This window comes from Triticum urartu, chromosome 4 (genome assembly GCF_003073215.2).
Source record: "Triticum urartu cultivar G1812 chromosome 4, Tu2.1, whole genome shotgun sequence".
Taxonomy (NCBI): Eukaryota; Viridiplantae; Streptophyta; class Magnoliopsida; order Poales; family Poaceae; genus Triticum; species Triticum urartu.
The window spans coordinates 258269622-258292060 of NC_053025.1; positions in this window are offsets into that span (position 1 = coordinate 258269622).

A 22439-nucleotide genomic window follows, 5' to 3' on the forward strand; every position below is an offset into this window, starting at 1 on the left:
CTAAAGGAGATGTTGGAATCATTAATGACATCATACTCAAAGCTATAAGAATTCATAAAAGTAACCACTTTGATCATTTATCTAATGAATTACCCTCTCTAGGAAATGATGAGTCACAAGATCATGATGAACATGAATATTATGATGATGATGATAATGACTCCGATCTTGATAACGCAATGAGACATTTTGGTCTTATGGCAAATCTTCGGGGATATGAATCAGGAGGAAAGGAATGGGTTCTTGATAGTGGATGCACTGATCATACGACCGGAGATGAAGAGATGTTTCGTGAGCTTGCTGAAAACAACGGCCCTCGAAAATATGTCACCTTTGGTGATAATTCAAAGGGTAAAGTGATTGGCCTTGGTAAGGTGGCCATCTCACATGATAGTTCCATTCAAAATGTCATGCTCGTTGAATCTCTTGGCTACAACTTACTTTCAGTATCTAGACTTGCTGATTTCGGTTTGAATGTCCTATTTACTGAGGTAGATTGCCAAGTATTTCGTTGAGACAACCATAAAATGGTCTTTACGGGTATGCGTAGAGGTGATCTTTACATTGTCGATTTCTCTAAAAAGGCACAACCTAAAACTTGCTTTGTTGCTAATTCCTTAAAAGGTTGGTTGTGGCATAGACGACTAGGTCACGTTGGCATGAGAAACCTTGACAAGCTTATTAAAGGAAATCATATCCTTGGAGTTAACGATGTCATATTTGATAAGGATAGACTTTGCAGTGCTTGTCAAGCAGGTAAACAGGTTGGAGGAAGACATCCCGTGAAGAACATCATGACCACAAGGAGGCCACTCGAGCTACTTCACATGGATCTTTTTGGTCCCAATGCCTACAAGAGTCTCGGTGGAAATTCTTTTGGTCTAGTTATAGTTGATGATTTTTCAAGATTTACGTGGGTGTTCTTTCTTAATGACAAGTCGCAGGTCCAGAAGATCTTCAGAAACTTCGGTAGGAAAGCCCAAAATCAGTTTGATGTGAAGATCAAGAAGGTTCGGAGTGACAACGGAACGGAGTTCAAGAACGCAAATGTGGACACCTTTCTTGACGAAGAAGGGATTTCACACGAGTTCTCGGCCACATACACACCTCAACAAAATGGAGTTGTTGAGAGGAAGAACCGGACGCTCATCGAAATGGCAAGAACGATGCTTGATGAATACAAGATGCCAAAGCACTTTTGGGCAGAAGCGGTCGAGATAGCTTGTCACGCAACAAATCGCTTATATCTTCACAAGCTACTCGGCAAGACGGCATACGAGCTTCTCACCGGTAACAAACCCCAAGTTGGATACTTTCGTGTATTCGGCTCAAAGTGCTACATTCTTGATAAGCATCGTCGTTCAAAGTTTGCCCCTAAATCTCATGAAGGTTTTCTACTCGGTTATGGCTCAAACTCTCACACTTACCGTGTCTACAACAATTTCACCCGAAAGGTTGAAGAGACGGTAGATGTGAAGTTTGATGAATCTAATGGCTCGCAAGTAGAGCAATTGCCAATTGATGTAGGAGACAAAGACCCTTCTGAAGCAATTCAAGATTTGTCCATTGGCAAAATTCGTCCAACGGAGGTGAAGGAGAGTACTTCATCCGTCCAAGTGGAAGCTTCTACTTCACGACAAGGTGAACCAAGAATCGACACAGAAGCATCCACAAGTGGGACACACCAAGATGAAGATAATGAGGAAGTATGTCAAGATGAACATCAACAACCTCCTTCTCCACCACGACAAGAGAACGACGACGTCAACAATGAAGAAGGACAAGAAAAAGAACAAGATGAAGAAGATGTTCAACAAAGACCCAAGGAAAAGCTCTCACGAGTTCGAGCAAGAATTGCCAAAGATCATCCCGTCGAGCAAATCCTCAATGATATACAAACCGGGAGAATCACTCGCTCAAAAACTCGTTTAGCTAACTTTTGTGAAAACTATTCATTCATCTCTAGCATTGAACCAATGAAGGTTGAAGAAGCATTGGAAGATCCGGATTGGATAAACGCTATGCATGAAGAGCTACATAATTTCGAGAGAAACCAAGTTTGGACATTGGTTGAGAAGCCCGACAACAACCACAACATCATTGGTACCAAATGGGTGTTTCGCAACAAGCAAGATGAAGATGGACAAGTGGTCCGCAAAAAAGCACGTCTCGTCGCCCAAGGATACACACAAGTCGAAGGTATGGACTATGGTGAGACGTATGCTCCTGTTGCTAGACTTGAGTCCATTCGCATCTTACTTGCCTATGCTAATCACCATAATATCACCTTGTACCAAATGGACATTAAGAGTGCTTTTCTAAATGGAGAAATAGAGGAGGAAGTTTATGTCAAACAACCTCCCGGCTTTGTCAATCCTAAGAAACCAAATCATGTTTACAAACTTCACAAAGCTCTTTATGGTCTTAAACAAGCTCCTAGAGCATGGTATAAATGCTTGACCAAGTTCCTTACTACAAGTGGTTTTGAAATTGGTAAAATTGATTCTACTCTTTTTACTAAAAAGGTTAATGGAGAACTATTTGTATGCCAAATTTATGTTGATGACATCATATTTGGTTCAACTAACCCTCACTTTAGTGGAAAGTTTGGAAAGCTAATGTCAGAGAAGTTTGAGATGTCTATGATGAGTGAACTCAAATTCTTTCTCGGGTTGCAAATCAAGCAAACTAAGGAAGGTACATTTTTCTCTCAAACAAAGTACACCAAGGACTTATTCAAGAAGTTCAATATGCAAGAATGCAAAGGTATGTCTACACCCATGCCTACTAGTGGACATAATGATTTGACCAAAGATGGTGAACCTGTTGATCAAAAGGTTTATCGCTCTATGATTGGTTCATTATTATACCTATGTGCTTCACGTCCCGATATTATGCTAAGTGTGTGCATGTGTGCACGATATCAAGCTGCTCCTAAAGATTGTCATCTTAAGGCTGTGAAAAGGATAGTGAGATATATAATCCATACACCAAACTTTGGCATTTCGTATCCTAAGAGGTCTTCTTTTGATCTTGTTGGCTATTCCGACTTAGATTATGCCGGAGACAAGGTTGATAGAAAGTCCACTTCGGGTACTTGTCAATTTCTTGGTAGATCTCTTGTGTCTTGGTCTTCCAAGAAACAAAACTCGGTATCCTTATCCACCGCCGAAGCGGAATACATTGCCGCTGGTTCATGTTGTGCTCAATTACTTTGGATGACCCAAACTCTTAAAGATTATGGGATTTATGTGAAACATGTTCCACTGCTTTGTGACAATGAAAGTGCTATCAAAATTGGTCATAATCCTGTACAACATTCTCGAACTAAGCATATTGAAGTTCGTCATCATTTCATTCGAGATCATGTTGCTAAGGGTGACATCAATCTTAAGCATGTTCGCACCGATAAGCAATTAGCGGATATATTCACTAAACCGCTTGATGAGAAAGTGTTTTGCAGGTTGAGAGGAGAATTGAACATCATTGATGCTTCGAACTTGGAGTAGAAACTCCATTGGATACATGCAAGACATGAGCTTATAACTAATCCATGATGTATCTCTTATGATAACTATCTTATGTCTTGGATATATTTGCACCTTGCATGTTGTCTAACCCATGTAGGTGCTTGGTTGAATCTAATTCCATGAGATTGCGACTCACTCACATCCTGAGCAATCTCTACAAGACCAAGACTCTACATAATAGTGGTTGAAGACAAGGAAGCACAAAACCATTCAAACATATCCTTTGACAAAATCTATGTTAAGCTTCATGATTGTCATTTTTGGATACATAAGTGCTCTTCCTTGCAAGAACTAACCCATGTAGGTAGATGAACTCAAACTCCAAGTGGTGCTCCCAACTCTTGATGAACTACATCAACCCTGAGCACCCACACAAGTTCAACTACATGAGCAAGAACCACATCACCACCCAAGGTATGTCATTCCATCTTAGAGAAGCTTTACTCCAAGACATGAGTCAAAGCAACTTAACAAGATGTGAATACATCAAGATGCTTAAACGAAAAATGGTAATCCCATTTTGAGCTTAAACGATGAGTATGACCTATGATCAAGTGTCCTCACTTGACTCCTAAGTCAATATACTCTAACATAGGTGACTATGTCACCGCCCAATTCTAGATGAAGTTCTCTTGTGTTCTTTTCTGAGTTATTGCATTTGTCCCTTGCATATTTGTTTCCTTCTTTTCTCAAACAAAACAAAAAAAACTTCATCTAGAAACTTTCACTTCTTTTCTTTTTGTTCTTGTTCTGCATATTTCTGCATCAAATTCCTTGCAAATCCTTCAGCTAATTCTTTGCAAATCTTTGTGAGATCTTACTTGACTAATGAGCTGAGGTGACAAGTGTTTTTCTCTGTGTAAACTCGGTTTCACCGACTTGCAAATTTCGGTCCAACCGAATCTTTCCGGTACCACCGAAATATGCCACTCGGTGCCACCGACTTTGCAATCAGAAAACCAATTTGTCACTTGTTCTACATTTCTTCTGATCCAGCTCCACTCAATGAATCTTGTCCTCCACAAGCATCACAATTTTATCCTCTGCTTTGTGCTGAATCTCAAGGACCAAACCTATTCGACGGATTCCAGGAAAAACCTTCTTGGAAATTGATGTCAAAGGGGGAGAGAGAGATCACATCAAAGCTTGTAGGAGAGAGAGATCACATCAAGGGGGAGAAACAGTCTCAAGGACCAAACCTACAAGAGAGAAAGTATTAAGGGGGAGAGAAAGTCTCAAGGATCCCAGATGTTGTTAAGGGGGAGAGAGAGATTTCCAGGGAGAGAAAAATACTCAAGGATCCCAGATGCTTGATGTTCAAGAGGAGAGATGCCACATGTGTTCATATAAACTCATTTGAATTAAGTTCTATTCATATCCCTCTGCTCTGATTTTCTGTTTCCTATCTTCTCCCAATATCCCATGTAAGATTCAGGGGGAGCAAGACACCTAAGGGAAAAGAAATCAGCCAAATTCATTGCATATCTTTATTCTTGGGGACATGTTGAATCCAATGTGGTACCTTGTACTCACTCTCTACATGTCATCCCAGTCTTGGCATCCTTGTGGTTTCTTTTGTTTGCTCTGGCTAGTGGACGTACCTGTGTTATCTAACCTTGTTTGTGCAGGTTCATTCCATCCTAAGCCAACTCGAGACCACAAGGTAAGTATATGCATCAAAATCATGAGTATGAGGAGTTCTTGCTTATGTACATACTGTTTGCAAGAAGGATTCATGAGCATGAAGGTATTTTCCTTGATAATCTTTTGCTCTGATGCATATGGCCAAGATACATGTACACATTGCCTACTCTGTCATGTTTATGCTCTCACATGCCTCTATATTTCATATTTACATGAGTGCATACATGTAGGGGGAGCCTATGCTTGCTACATGTTCTTCCAAAGCTTTACTTGTTGTTCTTTATATCTTTATCTAAAGCTTTGATGTATGTTGCCATCAATTACCAAAAAGGGGGAGATTGAAAGCACAAGTGCTCCCTAGGTGGTTTTGATAATTGATGACAACATATCTCTTGTTGGACTAACACTTCTATCTAGCATGTTTCAGATAAGTTCAACAATGGAGTGGCATGGACTAAAGGTTGTGGGAACTCCTTCAAGATGCTAAGGACAAGGGATTGGCTAAAGCTTCAAGCTCAAGACTCTTCACTTTTACATTTTAGTGATCCAAGATCACATTGAGTCCATAGGAAAAGCCAATACTATCAAGGAGGGATGAGGTGTTGCTTAATGAGCCTCTTGCTTCATGTGCTTAATGATATGCTCCAAAATCCTCAACTACTTTCCCATATCCACATATGACCTAAACCCTAAGCCAAACTCGGTCCTACCGATTCTTCTTATTCGGCGCCACCGAGTTTCTCCTGTCATAAGCCACTGCCAAACCCTAATCAGTTCGCTCTCACCGATGGGATCTCGGTCTCACCGAGATGGGCTTGCAAACTCTCTGTTACCCATTGCATTATTCTCGGTCCCACCGAGATATGCAATCGGTCCCACCGAGTTTGCTTGACCAAATCTCAGTTTCACTTATTACCCAAATCGGTCCCACCGAGTTTGAGTAATCGGTCAAACCGAGTTTTGGATTTACCCTAACCCTAGCACATCGGTCCCACCGAGTTGATCCAGTCGGTCCCACCGAAATCACTAACGGTCACTAGGTTTACATTTTCGGTCCGATCGAGTTTATTGATTCGGTCCCACCGAGATTGGAAAACTGTGTAACGGTTGGATTTTGTGTGGAGGCTATATATATACCCCTCCACCTCTTTCTCATTCTATGAGAGAGCCATCAGAACACACACATCATTCCAACCCATATGTTCTGAGAGAGAACCACCTACTCATTTGTTGAGACCAAGACATTCCATTCCTACCATATGAATCTTGATCTCTAGCCTTCCCAAGTTGCTTTCCACTCAAATCTTCTTTCCACCAAATCCAAATCCTATGAGAGAGAGTTGAGTGTTGGGGAGACTATCATTTGAAGCACAAGAGCAAGGAGTTCATTACCTACACACCATTTGTTACTTCTTGGAGAGTGGTGTCTCCTAGATTGGCTAGGTGTCACTTGGGAGCCTCCGACAAGATTGTGGAGTTGAACCAAGGAGTTTGTAAGGGCAAGGAGATCGCCTACTTCGTGAAGATCTACCGCTAGTGAGGCAAGTCCTTCGTGGGCGATGGCCATGGTGGGGTAGACAAGGTTGCTTCTTCGTGGACCCATTGTGGGTGGTTGCTTGTTCGTGGACCCTTCATGGGTGGAGCCCTGTGTGGACTCGCGCAACCGTTGCCCTTGGGTGGAGCTCTGTGTGGACTCGCGCAACCGTTACCCTTCGTGGGTTGAAGTCTCCATCAACGTGGATGTAGGATAGCACCACCTATCCGAACCACGGGAAAAATATCCGTGTCACGAATTGCGTTTGATCTCTCCAAACCCTTCCCTTTACATTCTTGCAAGTTGCATGCTTTACAGTCCGCTGCTCATATACTCTTTGCATGCTTGCTTGATATGTATTGTGTGTGTTGAAATTGTGCCTAAACCCCACTTAAACCGAAAAAGTTTAAAAATTGCAACTTTAGCACTAAGTGTCTAATCACCCCCCTCTAGACACATCTACTTCTAGATCCTACAACAGAAGCCTCACAAACTGGTGCCCCCATGGGAAGGGCCATTCTCCATATCGAAGGTCCAGCATAATAGAGCCCACAGACTCTACAACTTCAGCAAAGAAATGGAAGAGCCCAAAGCTTGGACTGTGGACCTGCTCTGCAAGTTTTACACTTAGAATAAAAATCCTCTGTTGTAATAGTTTCCTGAATGAACTTAGATGAATAAAAGTCTTACTTTTTTGTATATAAGTGAAGCAAGAGAGTTTTAATTCTTTCTACAAAAGATATGCCCACTCTCTAACAAATATAAGTGAAGAAAAATAGCATTCTACAAATGGCAGTTTTCTATGTGTAGGGAAACAGGCAATCAAAACTTCAAAAGATATAAGTGAAGCACATGAAGCGTTCTATAAAGCCATACTCAAAAGATATAAGTGAAGTGCAAAGAGCATTCTATAAATCAACCATGGACTATCTCATACCAGCATGGTGCATCAAAGAAAAGTGAAAACTAAATGCAAAAGACACTCCAAGATTTTCACATATCACATGAACGAAACAAATCCGAAAACATACCGATACTTGTTGAAGAAAGATGGGATGCCTTACGGGGCATCCCCAAGCTTAGACGCTTGAGTCTCCTTAAATATTTACTTGGGGTGCCTTGGGCATCGCCAAGCTTGAGCTCTTGCCTCTCCTTCTTCTCCTCATATCGAGACCTCCTTGATCTTTGATCACATCATCCACACAAAACTCAACAGAAAGCTCGGTAAGATCCGTTAGTATAATAAAGCAAATCACTACTCTAAGTACTGTTGCGAACCAATCCATATTTTGTTTTTTCACTGTAGCTACTGTAATATAACTTTTCCATGGCTTAATCCATTGATAGAAATCGATAGTTTCATCAAAACAAGCAAACGATGCATCAAAAATAGAATCTGTCTTAAACAGGACAGTCTGTAGTAATCTGAACATTCACCATACTTCTGTTACTCCAAAAATTCTGAGAAAATTAGGAAAAATAAAACATTTGTATAGAAAGACAGTGCAAAAGGTTTCAGAACCGTTTGATGATCTAGTAAAAAAATGTAAAATCGTGCACTACAGCCAAAGTTTCTGTTTTGCACCGCACAAACCAATAAGCAATGTAAACATCCTAAAGGCAAATCTTGGCACATTATTTTTATGATACAATGGATTTGTACAAGGGGATAATTATTTTTGTTGAAAAGTTTCTGTAATCAAGGGTCACAAAGTTTCCATGGGCATGAAGTTCAAGGTTAGCTCCCACTTTAACAATGCTCATCTTTCTCGCTTTCGCTTTTCTTTTTGAAAAAGTTTTAGGTTCCCCTCTTTATGTTTTTTGTTTTTAAACTTTATAAAAGCACACAACAGAAATAATTGACTCTCTAGAACTTACGGGTTGTCTCCCTGGTAGTGCTTTCTTTAAAGCCATTAAGCTAGGCATATAGTGCTCAAGTAATGGATCCACCCGGATCCCAAGGTACATCAAAGCAAATTTTAATTAGCAATGATTTGTGATTTAGTAGTGAGCACAAAGTAACATATATCATGAAACAACAAAGTCTATCTCTCTTCCTATGCATCGATATGTCATAAAAGAACAATTCATGCACACATAGTAAATGCCAATGCATAGTATAAATAGTTTCTTGCAATTTTATCATATTGGAAACATGGAGAGGCAGAGATGTAGTTCCTCTCTCATAATAATTGCAAGTAGGAGCAGAAAGCACATGCATATTATATCTATCAAAATCATCATGTGTAGTAGTAAAATGCAACCCATCAATATAATCCTTAATAAGGGCAAACTTCTCTGATATAGTGTAGTCGGGAGAATTCAAAAAGATAATAGGATTATCATGCGTGGGTGCAATAGCAACAATTTCATGTTTAACATAAGGAACTATAGCAAGTTCATCTCCACAAGCATAATTCATATTGGCATCTTGGCCACAAGCATAGCAAGCATCATCAAAAAGGGATATTTCAAAAGAATCAAGGGGATCATAACAATCATCATAGCATTCATCCTTCGGTAAATTCGAAGGGAAATTAAACAATGTATGGGATAAAGAGTTACTCTCATTAGATGGTGGGAATGGGTGATCAATCTGCTCTTCCTCCTTTTGTTCTTCGCTCTCCTCCTCATATTTTTCTTCCAATGAGCTCACAATGTCATTAATTTCTTCTTTCATAGGCTCCTGCAAAATATTAATCTCTTCTTGGACAACGGATGAGTCCTCGATATATGGTTTAATATAGGGATTAGAAGCATAATTATCATAGCAATATTTAAGTATGGCCAAATTTTTAGATTTGTAGAGAGTAGTATCACACTCTTCAATAAAAGAAGCAATTTCACAAGTACCCCTAAAAGCAACAAATTCTTCAATTTGTTGAACATCATAGTAATTATAAACACCCTCAGTATACGAAGATACGATCCATTATCACTAAACTCAATTTGTTAAGGTAGGTGTTTCTTATGGTCTTTAGAACAACAAGTTGATAACCCACAAGTATAGGGGATCGCAATAGTTTTCGAGGGTAGAGTATTCAACCCAAATTTATTGATTCGACACAAGGGGAGCCAAAGAATATTCTCAAGTATTAGCAGCTGAGTTGTCTATTCAACCACACCTGGAAACTTAATATCTGCAGCAAAGTGTTTAGTAGCAAAGTAATATGATAGTGGTGTTAACGGTAACAAAAGGTAACAGTAGTAAAAGCAAAGTTTTTGGTATTTTGTAGTGATGATAGCAATAGCGACGGGAAAGTAAATAAGCGAAGAACAATATATGGAAAGCTCATAGGCAATGGATCGGTGATGGAGAATTATGTCGGATGCGGTTCATCATGTAATAGTCATAACCTAGGGTGACACAGAACTAGCTCTAGTTCATTGATGTAATGTAGGCATGTATTCCGAACATAGTCATACGTGCTTATGGAAAAGAACTTGCATGACATCTTTTGTCCTACCCTCCCGTGGCAGCGGGGTCCTTACGGAAACTAAGGGATATTAAGGCCTCCTTTTAATAGAGAACCAGAACAAAGCATTAACACATAGTGAATACATGAACTCCTCAAACTACGGTCATCACCGGTAAGTATCCCGATTATTGTCACTTCGGGGTTAACGGATCATAACACATAATAGGTGACTATAGACTTGCAAGATAGGATCAAGAACACTCATATATTGATGAAATCATGAAAACATAATAGGTTCAGATCTGAAATCATGGCACTCCTCAAACTACTGGTTCGTCTGCCGTAGCCGGAGAATAATAGCAGGTGTGGGTGAGTAGAGGGATGGCTAGGCCAGCGATGGGAGTACGGTGGGGCGGTGAGGCCTGTGCGGCAGCACAACCGGCTGCGGGGAGGAGGGAGCAGGCAGTCCCGCCGGCGCTTGTTTGAGCGGCTGGATCAGGAAGAGCAGAGATTGAAGAAGCACGATGGCCGTTCGATGGACATCCAACAGTCACTTCTTGTGCGTTAACCTTTTTTAGGAAAGCCTCAAATCTGTGGAAAACAGCATACATCCCATCTGCCATTATTTCTAGGGTCTTTTACATCTGTGTCCCTAACTCGAACCCACTACTCACATTTGCCCCTAATTCGAAAGCATGCTCAAAAATGCCCCTCCGCCGTTACGTGCCCTTACAGAAATGCCCTTTTGCGCCGTTACCGTCCGGTCAATGCCGGTCAAAGGGCATTGACCGGCCCCAAAAAAATAGCAAAAAAAAATCTAAAAAATCTGAAAATTTGTGAGATCAAAGATACTCAGGTTCACAAGGTGCGTGCAATTTTTCATGCTGTTTGGGCATTCCAGGAGCTCGTGTCAAAGGAAAAACAGTAAATATGTAAGCCCGTGAACAGTAAATTCAAAAAAATAGCAAGAAAATTCAAAAAAATATGAAATTTTTTGGCATCAAAGAGGCTATGGTCTAAAAGCTGCGTGCCAATTTTTGTTGTGTTTGGACATTGGAGGGGCTTGTGGAGAAAAAAACAAAATCTGGCCCGGGAAAAAACTTGGGAAAAATGACTATTTTGTTTTTTCTTGCGAGAGCTCCTCGCAAGTCATTTGATCACAAAAACTTGCAAGCACCTTGTGCACCCAAGCCTCTTTGATGCCAAAAAATTTCATATTTTTTTGAATTTTCTTGCTATTTTATTTCAAATTTACTGTTCACAAGCGTGCATATTAACTGTTTTTCCTCGCCACGAGCTCCTGGAATGTCCAAATAGCACAAAAATTTGCACGCACCTTGCGCACATGAGTATCTTCGATCTCACAAAATTTTAGATTTTTTTAAATTTTTTTGCTATTTTTTTCAGGACGGTCAAAGTTGTTTGACCGGACGGTAACGGCGCAGAAGGGCTTTTCTGTAAGGGCACCTAACGGCGGAGGGGCAAATTTGAGCAGGCTTTCGAATTAGGGGTATATCTGATTAGGTGGTTCGAGTTAGGGATAGAAATGCAAATGGCCCTTATTTCTAATAATTTACAGTGCATTTTCTAATTCTTAAGGTTTTTTTGGAGCCCATATTCTTTTTGTTAGCATTACAGCCCATATTTTGGCCACGGTTAAAAAATTAACGAAATTTTGCATATTTCGGTGCGGTACGAACTGTTTTTAATCCCGAAATTTCGACGCACATTCAAACTGATTTTAAAAATAAATGTATATCAATATAAAATCCAACAAATTCTCCACGCATAAAAATTAATGTAATTTAAAATCTCGAGATGAAAAAAAAGATATTTTAAACTAATTGCCGGTTTGATGTGTTTTAAAAATGTACAGCCCATTTCTCATTACTGATGGGCCATTTTCTCGGCTAGCCGAATGAAGCTCTCCTCGTCTTGAAAGATTTGCAGCCCAACAGGCCTGACAAAGCGACTTACTTGGCAAATCACAAAAAACTGGGCTGTGGCCGTGGACCCAGCTGTCAGCCTCTCCACGTACAGTACTCTTCCGATGGAAGTCGGTCATTGACCACATTGACCACGCCACACCGAGAGCACCAAGGCGGTGGACGACGGCGAGGCCTAGGAAGGGGACGACGCGGAGGCGGGGAAGACGCGGCAGTGGATGCCCACGCGGAGAGGAGTATGAGGGTTCACTGGTTCGGCTGCGGCGTGAGGCTGCCGTCGCCACAGAATAACAGGGGGGTGTGGGTGAGTAGAGGGATAGCATGGGCCAGCGGTGGGAGTAGTAGGGGGCGGTGAGGCCTCCGCGACATCACAGCCGACCACGAGAGGCAGGAGCACGTGGCACGACCGGCGCAGCTTTGGGCGGCTGGAGCAAGAAGACCAGAGGTTGAAGAAGCACTATGGCCGTTGGATGGACATCGTACGGTCACTGGAGCTAGAATCGTTCATAGTGACTAAGTTGACAAAGCCCTCCATCCTCGTCAACTTAGTAGGCCCACAAGTCAGCCTCCCACCAGGTTGGGTCCCAGCTAGCAGGGGGAGTATTCATTTTTCTGTGCGTAATAAGGAGGCACTTCTGGTGGGTCCGAGCTGACAGCGGAGGGGAAGGGGGAGGACATTTTTTCGCGAAATACGATGGTCCGTCCGGTGGGTCCCAGCAGTCAGGGGCAAATGTTAAATTCGCGAAATACGGTGGCCCGTCCGGTGGGTCCCAGCAGTTAGGGGGGAAATGTTTTTTCCATGAAATACTGGTGGCCCGTCCGGTGGGTCCCTGCTGTTAGGTGGAAGAATAATTATTTTGTGCGTAATAAGGAGGCACTTCCTTGCGGCTGCTGTGGACCCAGCTGTCAGCCTCTCCACGTACAGTACTCTTCCGATGGAAGTCGTTCGTTGATCACATTGACCATGCCGCGCCGAGAGCACCACGGCGGTGGATGACGGCGAGGCCTAGGAAGGGTACGACGCGGAGCCGGGGAAGACGCGGCAGTGGATGCCCACGCGGAGAGGAGTATGAGGGTTCACTAGTTCGGCTGCGGCGTGTGACTGCCGTCGCCGCAGAATAACAGGGGGTGTGGGTGAGTAGAGGGATAGCATGGGCCAGCGGTGGGAGTAGTAGGGGGCGGTGAGGCCTCCGCGACATCACAGCCGGCCACGAGAGGCAGGAGCACGCGGCACGACCGGCGCAGCTTTGGGCGGCTGGAGCAAGAAGACCAGAGGTTGAAGAAGCACTACGGCCGTTGGATGGACATCGTACGGTTACTGGAGCTAGAATCGTTCATATTGAGTAAGTTGACAAAGCCCTCCATCCTCGTCAACTTAGTAGGCCCACAAGTCAGCCTCCCACCAGGTTGGGTCCCAGCTAGCAGGGGGAGTATTCATTTTTCTGAGCGTAATAAGGAGGCACTTCCAGTGGGTGCGAGCTGACAGCGGGGGGGGGACGTTTTTTTCGCGAAATACGATGGTCTGTCTGGTGGGTCCCGGCAGTCAGGGTCAAATGTTTTTTTCATGAAATACGGTGGCCCGTCTGGTGGGTCCCAGCAGTCAGGGGGGAAACGTTTTTTCCGTGAAATACTGGTGGCCCGTCCGGTGGGTCCCTGCTGTCAGGTGGAGGAATAATTATTTTGCGCGTAATAAGGAGGCACCTCCTTGCGGCTGCCGTGGACCCAGCTGTTAGCCTCTCCATGTACAGTACTCTTCCGATGGAAGTCGGTCGTTGACCACATTGACCATGCCGCGCCGAGAGCACCACGGTGGTGGACGACGGCGAGGCCTTGGAAGGGGACGACACGGAGCCGGGGAAGACGCGGCAGTGGATGCCCACGCGGAGAGGAGTACGAGGGTTCACTGGTTTGGCTGCGGTGTGAGGCTGCCGTCGCCGCAGAATAACAGGGGGAGTGGGTGAGTGGAGGGATGGCCTGGACAGCGGTGGGAGTAGTATGGGGATGGTGAGGCCTCCGCGGCAGCATAGCCGGCCACGGGAGGCAGGATCATGCGGCACGACCGGTGCTGCTTTGGGCGGCTGGGGCAAGAAGACCAGAGGTTGAAGAAGCACTACGGCCGTTGGATGGACATCGTTGACCACGCCGCGCCAAGAGCACCAGGGCGGTGGACGACGGCGAGGCCTACGAAGGGAACGACACGGAGCCGGGGAAGACACGGCAGTGGCTGCCCACACGGTGGAGAGTACGAGGGTTGACTGGTTCGGCTGCCGTCGCCGGAAAATAACAGGATGTGTGGGTGAGTAGATGGATAAACAGGCCAGGGATGCGAGTATGATGGGGCCGTGAGGCCTTCCCGGTAGCACTGCCGGCCATGGGAGGCGGGAGCAGGCGGTTCCGACAGCGCTGGTTTGGGCGGCTGGGGCAGGAAGATTAGAGACTGAAGAAGCACAATTGCCGTTAGATTGACATCTAACGGTCTGACGCTGGTAGAGTCGATTGTTGACTAAGTTTTTTTTTGAGAAACCTTGTGTACACATGAACTTAGTAGGCCCACAAGTCAGCCTCCAAATCTGTGGTAGACAACATAAATCCCATTTGCTATTTTTTATAATTTGCAGCCCATTTGCTAATTCTTAAGTAATTTATTACAGCCCATTTTTTGCCCAGGAACACGGTCAAAAAGTCCAACCTTATTTTGCATATTTCGGTGGAGTCCGAACGGTTGTAATCCCAAAATGATAAACATTTTTTAAGAACTTATTGATTTGCCAAAAAAATCGTTTTGTTTTTGTAAGAAAATAAGACGTGGGGCAATTTAGTTGGTTTAAGGGAAAACCAGTGGTAAAAAAATCAGCGCTGGGTGGGAAAAAACAACAAAAATAAGGATGTAAATATGAAAAGGGAATTTTATGTGTTTTCATATAATGATACGTGTATATGAACTAGTAAAACTAGAGGTAGAGATTAGAAAACGGATGTAGGACATGCGTTTCAAGAGGAAAATAGAACTGGGCTGTGTGTTTGATTCAGTAAAAAAACTACCTGTGGATGTTGTAAGACAAAATATAACTAATGCTGGCGGGCCAGAGGCCAGTAGATACCTGCTGGATCTTTGTGCCCCGTTGTCGTCATGGGCTGGGCCTATTAAAAACAAAACAACCCTGGGCAATCTACAACCCAGTTGAAACTTGCTCGACCTGAAAAAACAATATACGTGCTCAATAAACGAGAGAATTTTGCAAGTACAGACTGATAACTGGGATGCAACACGGATATTTTTTTTTATCATGATAATAAGTGCGTGCACTTGTTTCGAAAAAATTGGAGAACTGGGAATTTGAACGGCGGGTGCTTATGCTACCCATCAAATAAAAATCAGGTGCCTGAAAATTCGTTTCGAAACAAATGATTCAGCTTTATATCCACGTCGACCCTCGGCATGATGGTTGAAAGCAAATGCAAGTTCATAACAAAAGATTGTTAACAACAATACCAACTTGCGGGCGACAAGGTAGTACAACTACCCATACCAAACTAACTTATAATCTTTTTACTCCTGGCCCTAGTGTTCGTCTGGTAGAAAATCTTGCAGAGGACCAGCTCCCGCTCCTTCTCTTGCTCCAGGTCCCCGAGGTGGTACTGGTGCATCACCCAGTTGGTCCTCTGCTGGTCGAAGTTCTTGTTCGTGTGCAGCACCAGAACCTTTTTTGCTGCCCATCTGCCGGCCGTTGACCATCACCGGCAAGGTATTGCCGGTCTTGTGCCACATCGCGTGCATGCCGCACTCCGACTGTATCTTGCGATGCATCCACGCGCCCCTTTGAACGCCCTGGAATTGCGCTGGAAGAAATGCTTCCTTAGGCCACTCAGTGTGATACCTGCAGTATTGTGGAATACAGGTTTTAGTGTACCTAGTTGTAACGCCCTCGATGCGGCTATATCTCCTACGTGTCGAAGCACGACTTAGAGGCATAACCGCATTGAAAGCAATGTCGTAAGTAAGGTAATCTTCACAACAACCCATGTAAATAGATAATAGGGGAAAAAGGTACATAGTTGGCTTACACTCGCCACGTCACAGAAATAAATGAATAACATTACAATCATCCAATACACTCATGGTCCGACTACGGTACCAAAATAAAAGATCAACCCCAACATGCGACACAGTCCCAATTGCCCCAACTGGGCACCACTACTGATCATCAGGGAAAGACACATAATAACGGCGTGAGTCTTCGTCGAACTCCCACTTGAGCTCAAGCGCATCATCCAGAACGGAATCATCGGTCCCTGCATCTGGTTTGGAAGTAATCTGTGAGTCACGAGGACTCAGCAATCTCGCACCCTCGCGATCAAGACTATTTAAGCTTATAGGTAAGGCAAGGTAATATGTGGAGCTGCAGCAAGCGACTAGCATATATGGTGGCTAACCTATTCGCAAAAAAGAGCGAGAAGAGAAGGCAAAGCACGAACGAAGAACTATAGAACAACCTACGTCAAACATTACTCCAACACCGTGTTCACTTCCCGGACTCCGCCGAGAAGAGACCATCACGGTTACACACGCAGTTGATTCATTTTAATTAAGTTAAGGTTCATGTTATCTACAACCGGACATTAACAAATTCCCATCTGCCCATATCCGCGGGCACGGCTTTCGAAAGTTCAAATCCTTGCAGGGGAGTCCCAACTTAGCCCATCACAAGCTCTCACGGTCAACGAAGGATAAACCTTCTCTCGAGACATTCCGATCAGACTTGGCATCCCGGTTCTACAAGACAACTTCGACAATGGTAAACAAGTCCAGCAACACCGCCCGAATGTGCCGACAAATCCCAATAGGAGCTGCACATATCTCGTTCTCAGGGCACACTCAGATGAGCGCTCCATACAACTAAAACCAAACCTTGAGTTTCCCCGAGGGGGCGCTGCACAGGGCTCTAGTTTGGACCAACACTCAGAGGAGCACTGGCCCCCAGGGGGGGGGGGGGGGTTTAAAATAAAGATGACCCTCGGGCTCCGGAAACCCAAGGGAAAAAGAGGCTAGGTGGAAAATGGTAAAACCAAGGTTGGGCATTGCTGGAGGAGTTTTATTCAAGGCGAACCGTCAAGGGGTTCCCATAATCACCCAACCGCGTAAGGAACGCAAAATCCGGGAACATAACACCGATATGACGGAAAACTAGGGCGGCAAGAGTGGAACAAAACACTAGGCAAAAGGCCGAGCCTTCCACCCTTTACCAAGTATATAGATGCATTAAGATAACAAGATAATATAGTGATATCCCAACAATAAACAATGTTCCAACAAGGAACGATCTCCAATCTTCACCTGCAACTAGCAACGCTATAAGAGGGGCTGGGCAAAGCGGTAACATAGCCAATCAACGGTTTGCTAGGACATGGTGGGTTAGAGGTTTGACATGGCAATTTGGGAGGCATGATAAGCAAGTGGTAGGCATCGTAGCATAGGCATAGCAAAAGAGCGAGCATCTAGCAAGCAAAGATAGAAGTGATTTTGAGGGTTTGATCATCTTGCCTGCAAAGTTGTCAGAGTTGACTTGATCCTCGTAAGCAAACTCAACGGGATCCTAGTTAGCGAACTCGTCTCCCGGCTCTACCCAAACAAGACAAACAAGCAAAAGGAACACAATCAACCACGTGCAAAGCTCGAACAACATGATGCAAACATGGTATGCTATGCGGGTGCGATATGTGATGCATATGCAAGATTTGACAAGGAATGACTGAACCGGGCCTCAACTTGGAAATCCAAGAGTGCCACTGGAAAGGTGAGGTGATTTTGGTAGAAATCGATATAAAGATCACCGGAATCGGATGCATGGTTTGGAAAGGGCAAGCAAAACAAATATGGCACTGGTCTGCGATAAACAGCAAGTAGCCATCTAAATGCATCAAGATAATTATGCTACAACACTCAAACATGACAATAAAATACATGGCAGGGATCCACTCATGATGCTTGACAAAAGATGAACACGGAGCTATGTCCAATTCATCCACTAACAGGTTCAGACAAGCATGGCAAAAATGCAAATGGTAAACAAGTTTCAGACTTAGTGAAATTAACACAAGTCTGGAATTTAACATCAGGTAGCACACTTTGGAGCATGAAAACTATAAGCTATAGAAACTTAACATGGAAAATTAATACATGACATGAAGCTACTCAAAGCACTTAACAAAAGTCCCTTAGTGACCTTGAGCCAAAAGGGATCAGAAAATACAATTGCAAGCATGTGAACATGGCAAAAACATAATCAGATTACAGACTTAGTGAAAAACTAGAGCATGCAAATTTGTTAACGAGTAGGCATGTTTACGAGCTCGATGCACTCACTACAGAGCATGGCATGACAAACTAATCATACACATATCAAGAATACATATCATAGAAGCTAGACATGGCAAGAACAACAACATAGCGTGCACGGATCACTAGCAACATCCTCGGCAAAATCGCTAACGAGTCAACAATCTGCCAGGATTCACGAAATAGCAAAAGTAGAGCTCGACTGACTCAAGCTAGGTTACTCCATAATTGCAAACAAAGACATGGATGGATAGAGCACCACAATGTTAACAAATCATCCTTAGTGATCATCCTCAAAAGAGGCAAGGATCACTAGGAAACAACATGAACATATGGCATATTGATAAAATCAGATCAAGGACTTCGTGAAAAACTAAGTCCCTGAAATCAGCATTAACGAATGCACTACTTTGCAAGCTTGTGCTAGTCACCACACATGTCACAAAAATACATGGTAAGCACCTCTGTAAAGATGGCATGGCATATAACAAAACTCATGTAGAACCCAGGAGCATATTGTGCACACATTAATCATGGCAAAAAATGACAAATAGCTATTTGATGAAACAAATCTGACAATTATCTCATATAGCCCTCTTACAACATCATTTTGGGCATCAAGATGAGCTCAAATGAAAATTATGCAGTGAGATGAAATGATGTACTCTCTGAGACGAACATTTTGATATGCTACACACCCAAATCGGACCTACGGATGCGGAGTTACGACATGATGAAGTATGCAAAAAAAATATGCAAAACTGGGACAAAACGAGGTCAACCCAAATATTCCGGATCTGGATCTGAGGCGCACAGTAGCTGGCACGGCGCCCGAGGATGGCCGTCGCCAGAGAAGAAGCGGCCGGCGGGGGCGTGGTCGCCGGAGGGAGGGGTTGGCCGGGGCGGCGTGGTACGGTGGCGGCGGAGGTACTTGGGCGGCGCAGGGCGACGAGGTGCGGTCGGTGGAGGGAGACCTTGCCGCGGCGGAGCTTGCTCCGGCCGGGAATGGCGCGGCGGCGGAGATCCGGCAACAGGCGGCGGGAGGCGGCGCGACGAGGCTCTCGGGCGGCGGGGACAGCGCGCGGGCGACGCGGAGGCTTCGGGCCGGGAGGGCCCCGCCTGGGCCCGGGCGGGCCGGCGCGGCGAACTGGGGACCGGGGCGGCGGATCCAATCCCGCTGCGACACGTGGCGGCGGCGGCTGGGTTCGGACGTGTCCGGCCGGCGAGATTTCGTCCGGCCGCGAGGAGCGGGAGAGGGTTAGGGTTTCATCCGGATTTCGGGGAAGGGATCTTTATATAGGCATAGAGGGAGTTAGGAGAGTCCAAATGAAGTGCGGTTTGTGGCCACGTGATCGTGATCGAACGCTCTAGATGATGGAGAGAGTTTTGGTGGGTTTTTGGGCCAAATTGGAAGGGTGTTGGGCTGCAACACACACGAGGCCTTCTCGGTCCCTCGGTTAACCGTTGGAGTATCAAACAAAGTCTAAATGGTACGAAACTTGACAGGCTGTCTACCGGCAGTAAACCAAGGCCGCTTGGCAAGTCTCGGTCCAATCCGGAAATGTTTAACCCCCACACACGAAAAGAGGTAGAAAGGGCCATCGGAGGAGATAGGAGCGCCGGAATGCAAAACAGACAACGGGGAAAATGCTCGGATGCATGAGACGAACACGAATGCAAATGCAATGCACATGATAACATGATATGAGATGCATGACAACGGCAACAACACACGAAGACAAAAACCCGAACCCGAGGAAATAAAATAACTTAGCGCCGGAAACGGCAAGAGTTGGAGTACATATAAGGTAAATTACATCCGGGGTGTTACACTAGTTGGCATTTTCATAACATCTTTGGCATGTTGCAGTCACTTGTTTCACTTTTTATTAACTATCAAATTGTAATTGCTTCACCAGGTCAGCGTCTAAAAAGAAAAATAGAGCTATAAACGAAGGAATATGTTTGTGCAAGTAGACGGCCGATCGGTGTCTTACCTGGAAGTTTCTCAGGTTGGGTGTAACATATGCCGTGCTCGCTGTCGATGGTTGGTATGAACAAATCAATGAGAGACTGAAATCTCGTGCTGTCAGCACTCACTTTGGCCTCAAGGTGGTCGATCAGCTCCTGATCCGTGGGATTGAACTTGACGCCAGCCGGTAGCACGGGCCAATCCTTCTTTGACTTGCATCGGTAACTCCAGTTATATGGTACTCAATGTATGATCAATCGACTATTTTAAGTGAATGATGAAAGATTTCGACAGATAAGTGGTACTCCAAATCTGAAGTCTAGAATACCCGAACACGCCGCCGGGATTCTTGTGTCACCTCATGCGCCGCGTGTTGTCACGTCAATTCAATGTGTGGACATGATGAATAATTTGACCGATGTATACCTAGTACTGCTACTGTACTACTTACTAGTCGTATTTAGTGTCACGATTTATACATAGGTTTAACTAACAAGTATGCACTTGAAGCCTAACTGATATATATATATGGCTTCTGCACAGCATCTCCATCATCATTATCAGTACATCCTATGGGCACCTAGGTGTCTGGGCACCTTGATTGTTTTGGAAACCGTGATATATTTAATTTGTTTCCTAACTATTCTTCATGCAAGACTTTCCATGCTTATGTTTTATTTTTGGTTCTAACAATTGGACATGCAAGACTTGCCATAGAATCAAACTATTAATGTTGACTTTTTTGAATTGTTGTACGTATATAATGTGCATATTTTTGTTCCTAACTATCTAATAAGTGTATCTAATACCTACCGATGAAATTATATGCATACACATGTATGTATGTATTCAATAATTTATTTTTTCAACTATTACATTTTTTGTTTCCTAATTATCTAAAATGGGCATCATATACTTACTAACGAATGTATGTACGTACGCGGGTAAGTATATACACAATAATTTATTTGTTGACTAATTGCATTTTATTTTTGTTTCCTAACTATCCAATATGGTTATATAATACCTATTGACAAAAATATTGTAATACCCGGTCGATGTATATAACCGGTCGACGTATATACCCGACTATGTGAATAAATGTAGGAAAATATTGTACATCCAATAATATACTTCAAGTGGAAATACCCAAGGTATTTGCACACTTGTATACCCAGCTGTACGAAAAAAATTTGAAAAATATTGTACATAATCAGCCGACGTATATACCTAAAATAAATATGGCCACATGACGTATGTCTATGTAATATATACCCAACATATTTCGAGTACAAAAACATACTTTGGGTTATGTATGTATATACCTAGTGATTTATTCAAGGTATTAGATACTCGGTGAAAAATAAAGGCGAGCAAATAAAAAAATGAAAAATATTGTACATAATCAGTCGACGTATATACCTAAAATAAATATGGCTACATGACGTATGTCTATCTAATATATACCCAACATATTTCGAGTACAAAAACATATTTTGGGTTATGTATGTATATACCTAGTGATTTATTCAAGGTATTAGATACTCGGTGAAAAATAAAGGCGAGCAAATAAAAAAATATGATATCCATTATACACAAAAGAATACGCGGCTACGTGACATATGAGACATGCATGGGCTTAATTTGGTGGGTATTAAGTGTCCATATTAAGCAATAATTAGCAAAAATTCTTTCCTAATACAAAACTAATTAATTTATAAATTAATGCTAATACTAATTACACGTGCACACATTTTATTGTTATCCAACGGTTTTTAGGCAAGGTGCCCAGGCACCTAGGTGTCCCATACTGGCGTCCTATATATATATGGCTTCTGCACAGCATCTCCATCATCATTATCAGTACATCCTACGCATGTGAGTTAGGATGCACTTGATCCCAGGAAGGTATCTATCCTTCAAACCAGAGGAGTGCTTCAAACTAACAACAGTACATAATATCCAACAAAAGAGGGTCGTGCTGCAGCAGCAGAATACATGGCTCAGTCTAGATATCAGCACGAATCAAGTTGTGCATATTTGATGTTGGCATGAAC